The following is a 7,602-nucleotide window of genomic DNA, read 5'->3' as shown; positions in this document are numbered from 1 at the left end:
ATCCATCCCTTAGGAACATCAATAACAACCTGTAAATACACAGAGCAGAATCAACATCACCTGACATGGCTTCTCACCCTCTCCTCTGTCTCATGTCTCTTCCTTTCTGTTCAGTCTCTTCTGCTTCCTTCAAACTTCTCTCTCGCCCATCCTTCCTTCTCCTCCAATGACAGGCCTCCTTCTATCCCATACCTGCCCCTCACCTGTACTTTACAAATTCAATGGGGAGAAGGTTCTGGTGAAGTCATCTGATTCCTGAGTACAAGACAAGGCCGCTGTCCTTGGGGCAGTGGAATTAGCATCAAAATACAGATAACTTCAGGGCAAACCACAACACATAACCACACAAGTGGGACATTTGTATTCATATTTCCTGGGTACACACCCACAGTTTGAATTAACCGAGTATGAGAAGCACACCAGTGGATCTATGCTGCCTTTCCCTTTATACCCAGCAGCAGGGCTTCTGAAAAATACTTCAAAAAGGACAAGAGTAATAAATCTTCTTAGACGAGGTCTTTGTAGCAAGCATTACAGTTAGCGAAAGCTGTATTTGTTACCCTGAGGCTGTAGTTGTAGATGTTAGTGATTTGATTTGAAGCAAAGACAGTCAGCCTTGCCTGAAACTAAATGCTAGAATTTGTAAAGAATAAGTTAACGCTTAGGAAAACATTCTCATTATGTGCTTTGCTGATGCTGAAGTAGTTACAGAGGCCTTAGCATAGATCATACAAACCTATCCCAAGGTTTCAGATTTAATATAACTTGTCTGACACAACTTTTGAAACCTCACACACAGTTAATTAAGATAAATTTTCACCTTACAATAGAGCTCGGTGATGGACAGAAGAAGTTATTCTGTTAATGAGCAGTAATAAAATTTATGATTAATTTACAAAATGTAAGACACAGAAGACTAATATATAGAAATAAATTTGGCAAAACAATTTTTAAAAATTGAAGAAAATATAAAGTCTAAGTTACTGCAAATTTAAAATAACAGCCATATAATTTAAATGTGATGGTTAATTTGATTTGTGCAGAATTAATGTGTTTTAACTAAAACAATCAGTTTCCACATTTACACTTATAATTATCTCAACTTTTAATGAAAATTATTTCCAACAAGTTCTGTATTTCGTTATGAGTTTAAAAATGAATAGAAATATTCATTATATTATTATCCTATAAATATCAGGAGATAAACTATTACATGAAAACAGTTTTAATTTTTTTATTCATCATTTCAAATGATATCCCTCTTCCTGGTTACTGCTCCACAAACTCCTCATCCCTTCCTCTCTCTCCGCATCCCCTTTTCCTCTATGAGGGTGTTCCCCGACCTACCCACCCACTCCCACCTTACTATGGCTCCATTATCACTCTACTCTGGGCATTAAGCCTCTACAGGACCAAAGGCCTCCCCTTCCATTGATGTCACTTAGGGCAGTCCTCTGATACATATATAGTGGAAGCCCTATATATGTATAGATACATATATAGGGATCCCTCCATGTACACTCTTTGGTTAGTGGTTTAGCTTCTGGGAGCTCTGAGGGAGTCGGGTTAGTTGATATGAAAGACCCCCGGAGAGGACCTTTCCCTCAGGAGGAGTCCCAAGCGCCCAATGACCGAGCCGAGTCCACTCGGATGCAATCAGCAAGAGGGTTTATTGGAAAACACAGGTACCTGCGGGCACACAGTCTCTTCGGAGGACTTGCGCGCCCAGCAGCTCCAGCATGGGGCTTTTATAGGGATTGGGGAAGCGGAAGCGGGCGTACAGAAGCAGATGCATAGTTACGGGGATTGGTGGATTCAAACGAGGCACATAGACATGTTCACATATGATTGGCTATTTCACATGATGAGGTAATAAGGTATAGCTACACACATTGGCAGGTTTGGGGCGTCCTGGATGTCGGGGGCTGGGGGCTTATCTCTTCCTGCCAGGTGGCCTGTGAGTCAGATCCGGTACTCCTGGTCTGTTCTGCATTCCTTTCTTTTTATGGTCTGTTAGTTCTAGCGGCAGGGCGGGGCTGCCTGGGCTTGCTTTTCACAGTGTTTAGTCCTGAGTCTGAATTTAAAACTTATTCTTTTAACTTCATATTTTTAAACCTCATATCTGTATAATTTTCCTTTCATTCCCCTCTTCTTCTACTAGGTAATTCTAATCTTAGAATTTTGATATCAAGTCTCATATTTGGTCTCACCAGTTGTCCTAACTGGTACTGTTGTCTCAGAACCATCAACCGCACAGCACTCACTCGATTTGTAACAAAAGCAATTAACCTGTTTGTCATGCAGGGTCCAAAAACTAAAACCAAGAAAATTATTAGTAATGGCCCAGCCATATAGCAGAGAGTAGGGTAGTCATCCAGTGAGACCGAGTGAACCAAGACTCAAACCAACCTTGTTGAGCGTCTCTATCTTTTTATAGGAGTCAAACCTATTAACTAGTTTCTCTAACACACATGGACCTATAATCAGAAGCAGAAGCAAAACTAAGAAGGGTCCCATAAGGGAAAATACCAGAGTAGTCATCCAAGGAGATTTACTAAACCAGCTCTCGAACCATCCCTGATACGCTTCTCTGTCTTTTGTCTAACCTTTCTCTAAGTTTATTCATGGAGTCTTTAATTACTCCTGAATGGCAGTTCTGAATTCTCTATAAGCCTGCATTGCAACAGCAGATGTCCTTGTGCTGCCCTTGCAGCACCTAGATAGCCTTAGCCCTAAGTAATTCTCAACTCCTTTTTTGTGTCTTACTAAGTCTTTAGCATCAGGATTCCAATCTGGACACTATCTAAACCTACACACCAAGGTCATGACTAGCTTTTAGAACTTCTAAACTTATACAGATTGTGATCCCTGAGGCACAGTCCCAAGAAGTGTTAGGAGTACTAACATATGCAATGTTATATCATTTGTAATGGAAATCAAGCCTATCCCACACCTATCTTGATAGAACCCAGGACAAACATGACTGAATTTCCCTCTAGGTCCCAGCTCTCAGCCCCAACAGCTAGTACTCGGCTGGTGAGGGCTGAGAATTGACAGCTGTCAGGGTGGTCAGCAGCACCAGGTACAGTCCTTTCCAGCGAGGCTCGAATGTCTGGGCTCAGTGTAGCTGCAGTCTCCGACCTGGAACTCAGGGGTCTCCGGGGCATAGGCTGCTGTCAGCTGTGAGCAGATTTCTTTCTCTATCACCTGTAGGTCTTTTAGCCTGGCATACACATCATTATTACTATGGCACTATGACATGTTGGTTCAGTAACATCATCTAATACAGTCAGGGGGGCTGAGGCCCCATTTAAAATCTCAAAGGGGTAAGGCTGAATCTGGAAGGGGTATTTCTTGCTCTGAAGAGAGCAAGAAGGAAGGAGTATCACCCAGTCTGTGCCAGTCTCCATGGTCAATTTGGTCAGGGTCTCTTTTAGAGTTCTATTTATTTACTCTACCTGTCCTGAACTTTGAGGTCTGTAAATACAATGTAATTTCCAATCGACTCTAAATACTTGGCCACACCCTGGCTTACCTTTGCAACGAAAGTAGGGCCGTTGTCTGACCAGATTACCTTGGGCATTCCAAATCGGGGGAAGATTTCTTCCAGTATCTTCTTGATGATTGCAGAGGCCATCTCTCGTTTGGTGAGGAAAGCTTCTATCTATTCCTGAAAAAGTATCTACAAGCACTAGGAGATACTTGTGATTATATTTTTCTGGTTTTATCTCAGTGAAGTTCACTTCGACTTTTCACTAAACTCTCTAGGTCTCTTTGCCCTGTTTGCTTGCTAAGCATTCACTACTGACATACCTTATATTTTTTACTGTCTCTCTGGCTAAAATCTCAAAGTCTATTACATACACCTTAACTACTTGGACAAACTTCTTATCTCCTAAATGAGTCCATTTCTGTATTTGGCAAAGTGAGTCTTTTCTTTGTTCTCTGGGAAGTATAGCTTTCCCCTCAAGTGTGCCATTGTCCTTTATCTTTTAAGCAATTTGGGCCTTTTCTAAGTGAGGCCATCCCTTAGTCCAATCCCAGTTCCCAGTGGCTGTCTCTTGCAGGCCTGCAACCAGGATAGGCTCCTGCATAGCCATTTCCCGAGCCACTTTATCTACTTTGTTATTGCCCAATGCCACTGAATCTCTTCCTTCCTGATGTCCTGGGCAATGAATAGTACTCACAGTTGTTGGCTTCACCAGGGCATCCAAGAGATGGCAAAGGCATCTGCGGCACTTCATTCATGAAGAGAACTGTTCCCATCTGTAGATAAGGTAGCCTCGGCTTTCAGCAGGGGTAAATCAGTCAGTCGCAGAGGTCTTTCCTTCACCCATGGGCTTCTGCCAGTGCTTGACACTCATGTTGCAGTGGCTCCAGGTCAGGATTGGGCAGCAAGGTGACCAGATTGTCCCCAACCAGTGGAGAATCTAGTCCATTGCAGCTGACCAGTGGTCCCATCTTTTGGGACGTTCTATTCAAAGGCAAAACATCAGCCACTCTATCACAGTTTAAGTTCTGGATTGGGTGATAATTGTTAGTGCCCGGCTGGCAGGAGTGACGTGTTCCAGGCAGAAAAGCACTGAGCCACACATCTCCCAGCATCAGGTACTGGTGCACAGAGACAGGTCTTAAGCTCCACATTCACAGTCTGTAGATATGCATACACGTGGCCTCACCCAGCCATTTTAGCCCATGCAAGCCATTTTGGAGAGCAATTTTCTCATGAGCAAGGGATAGGGGCAATCAGGGATGACCATGAGCTAGTGGGTTACCCGGCCCACGCCAAGGTCCACTGCTCTTTGGGCAGTCCATAAGTATTGTTTATGGCCAGTAGGCCCCTGTACCCAAGGTCTTTGGATACTGGCCCACTGGAGCATAGGAGCACAGAGCATTGGGTCCCTGTATCCATAAAACAACTGGGCAGGCTTCCCTCCTACCTCTGCACATAGCCAGCACTCTAGGACCAAGAAGCTCTCCAGTGGCCTCTCTTATTCTTTCTTGGGCAGTCCCTGACCCAGTGTCCTTTTTCTTTGCATTAGGCACACTGATCTTTAGCCAGGAATTCTCTTCTGTTGCCAGGTACTATCTTCCTAGGTTCCCTAACTACTGTGGCCAGTATATGTTCCTCTCTCGTCTTTTATCTCTCTTTAGCTCTCTAACTTCCTCTTCTTTTTGTCTCTTTTCTCCCCTAGCTTTCTGCTCTTTTTACCTTTTTTTCTCTTTCTCTTTCTCTTTGTTTAACCTTACTTTCTCTGTAACTTATACTAACTCCCAGCAACTTAGCTTAACCCTTCAAATTTCTGTAACTTTCTCTTCATACCCTTTCCTTATCTTAGCCAGATTGGTGGGGCATTTCCAAGCCCCTAGGAGACCCACCCTTGGAGCCTGGGGGCAGACCTGGAGCACTCCCTACCTTCAGGGGTATTGAAGTCAACAGTCAGGAGCCTTCCATCCATGTCTGGAACATTCTTTCTGGCCTCTAGCAGGATTCTGTCTTTCCTCGGTGGTAAAGAAGATCTGTAACAGTTACTAACAAGCATCTCACGTGGGATGGTGAGAAAACAAGAAGGGAATCTAGAGGGGAGAGGTCCACTGAAGAGGACAAATAGCATTTAGTCACACAGCTAAACCAGGAGGCCTTTTTTTTTGGATAAAAAGCTCACTGTAAATATAAGCACAAGCTTTGTCTATGAAACAGAAAGGCAAGCAGAGAGGCAGCCTAGCTGTTACTGGCTGTCTCTCTGGACTTAGATTTTCCCTTAAGGAGTACCTACCTCCCTTCAGTGTCAGCTTGGTGGCTTTGCCTCTCAAGAGAACCAGCCTCCAAATGACACTAGGCTTCTAGTAACAACTAATAACAAAAGGATGGAGAGATGGTTAGAACCTGGGTGCTAGATACTAAGCAGCTGACAAAAGAATTGTAACCAGTTCACCTGGGGCTTTCAGGACTTTAGTAACAGCCCTTTACCAAACTGTCTCAGTGGGCTATAGGCCCATGGAAAAGAAAACATTAATCCTGACTGGCAAAACAAAGTTCTTCACAGTTGTAGATTCTTTTTGAAACTATTTTAGGGGCTTCTCTGCCCCACAACCTGGGGCATCTCTCCTTGGGGAGGAGGCTCAAGAGAGAAAGATAAAACTCCTGGCAGAAAACAATTTCTCTCAAGCAAATTATTTTCAACTTTTAACTTAAGCACCTACAGGACCAAGTAAAACTCTTTGACGAACAAAGCAAACAGTTTCATGATTTCAAACACAGTCGTCAGTCAAAGATTTTAAACACAGTCATCAGTCCAAATTCATACACGAAACAAAAGTCAAAAAGACACTAACAGACACCAACACGTCCAGAAAACCACAGTCAGGTCACATAGAAGACAAACAATTCCAACAGTCAAACAAGTAACAAACAGACACGCCGCGCGGCTTCGGTACCAAACTGAAACCAAAAATTCAGACAGAGTCAGCGAGGGTCTTGGATCTTCTACTCCAATAAAATTCAGATGGAGTCATCAAGGGTGCGGATCCCTCCGAAAACGGACGGAGGTGCCACGGATCCGGATCTCCCTCTCCTCCAACCACCCTTGGAACGTCTTCCAGGGCTGCGGGGGAGAAGTCCGAGCTGGTCAGCTCCTTCTCTGGCCCGCCCAGATAGTCCCCAGATCTGAGCCTATTGATCAATCGTTCACAGGACAAGACACAACAGACAAGACAAACACCGGCCGGCTTACTCCCGGTGGATGGTCGGTGATCTCTGGGCGGAGGGTCTCCAAATCCCGGGGCGAGCCCCCATAATGAAAGACCCCCGGAGAGGACCTTTCCCTCAGGAGGAGTCCCAAGCGCCCAATGACCGAGCCGAGTCCACTCGGATGCAATCAGCAAGAGGGTTTATTGGAAAACACAGGTACCTGCGGGCACACAGTCTCTTCGGAGGACTTGCGCGCCCAGCAGCTCCAGCATGGGGCTTTTATAGGGATTGGGGAAGCAGAAGCGGGCGTACAGAAGCAGATGCATAGTTACGGGGATTGGGGGATTCAAACGAGGCACATAGACATGTTCACATATGATTGGCTATTTCACATGATGAGGTAATAAGGTATAGCTACACACATTGGCAGGTTTGGGGCGTCCTGGATGTCGGGAGCTGGGGGCTTATCTCTTCCTGCCAGGTGGCCTGTGAGTCAGATCCGGTACTCCTGGTCTGTTCTGCATTCCTTTCCTTTTATGGTCTGTTAGTTCTAGCGGCAGGGCGGGGCTGCCTGGGCTTGCTTTTCACAGTGTTTAGTCCTGAGTCTGAATTTAAAACTTATTCTTTTAACTTCATATTTTTAAACATCAAATCTGTATAATTTTCCTTTCAGATACTGTTGTTCTTATGGGGTTGCAATCCCCTTCAGTCTTTCCTCTAACTTTTCCATTGAGTTCTTGGGTTCAGTCCAATTGTTGGCTGGGAGTATCTACATCTGTATTAGTCAGGTGCTGGCAGAGACTCTCAGAGGACAGCCATATCAAGATTCTGTCTGCAAGCAAATCTGGATATTAGCAATAGTGTTGGGTTTAGTTGGGTTCTGCTGATAGGATGATGGGTGGATCTCAAGG

The 7,602-nt window shown here is 44.5% G+C and overlaps 1 long non-coding RNA gene across 1 annotated transcript; it reads right to left on the bottom strand.

Annotated features, from left to right (window-relative positions):
* Nucleotides 1-2,143: 2,143 nt before the first annotated feature.
* On the bottom strand, nucleotides 2,144-6,945 carry LOC147996234 (uncharacterized). The gene is made up of 3 exons (XR_015671623.1): nucleotides 6,912-6,945; nucleotides 5,417-6,605; nucleotides 2,144-4,474 (listed from the first exon to the last, which is right to left on the bottom strand). It is a non-coding gene; the product is annotated as an uncharacterized LOC147996234 (long non-coding RNA).
* Between the last annotated feature and the right edge of the window lie 657 nt (nucleotides 6,946-7,602).

The sequence above is a fragment of the Rattus norvegicus genome, chromosome 2 (genome assembly GCF_021556685.1).
Source record: "Rattus norvegicus strain SHRSP/BbbUtx chromosome 2, alternate assembly SHRSP_T2T, whole genome shotgun sequence".
Classification (NCBI taxonomy): domain Eukaryota; kingdom Metazoa; phylum Chordata; class Mammalia; order Rodentia; family Muridae; genus Rattus; species Rattus norvegicus.
This window is presented reverse-complemented; position numbering and strand designations above follow the sequence as displayed.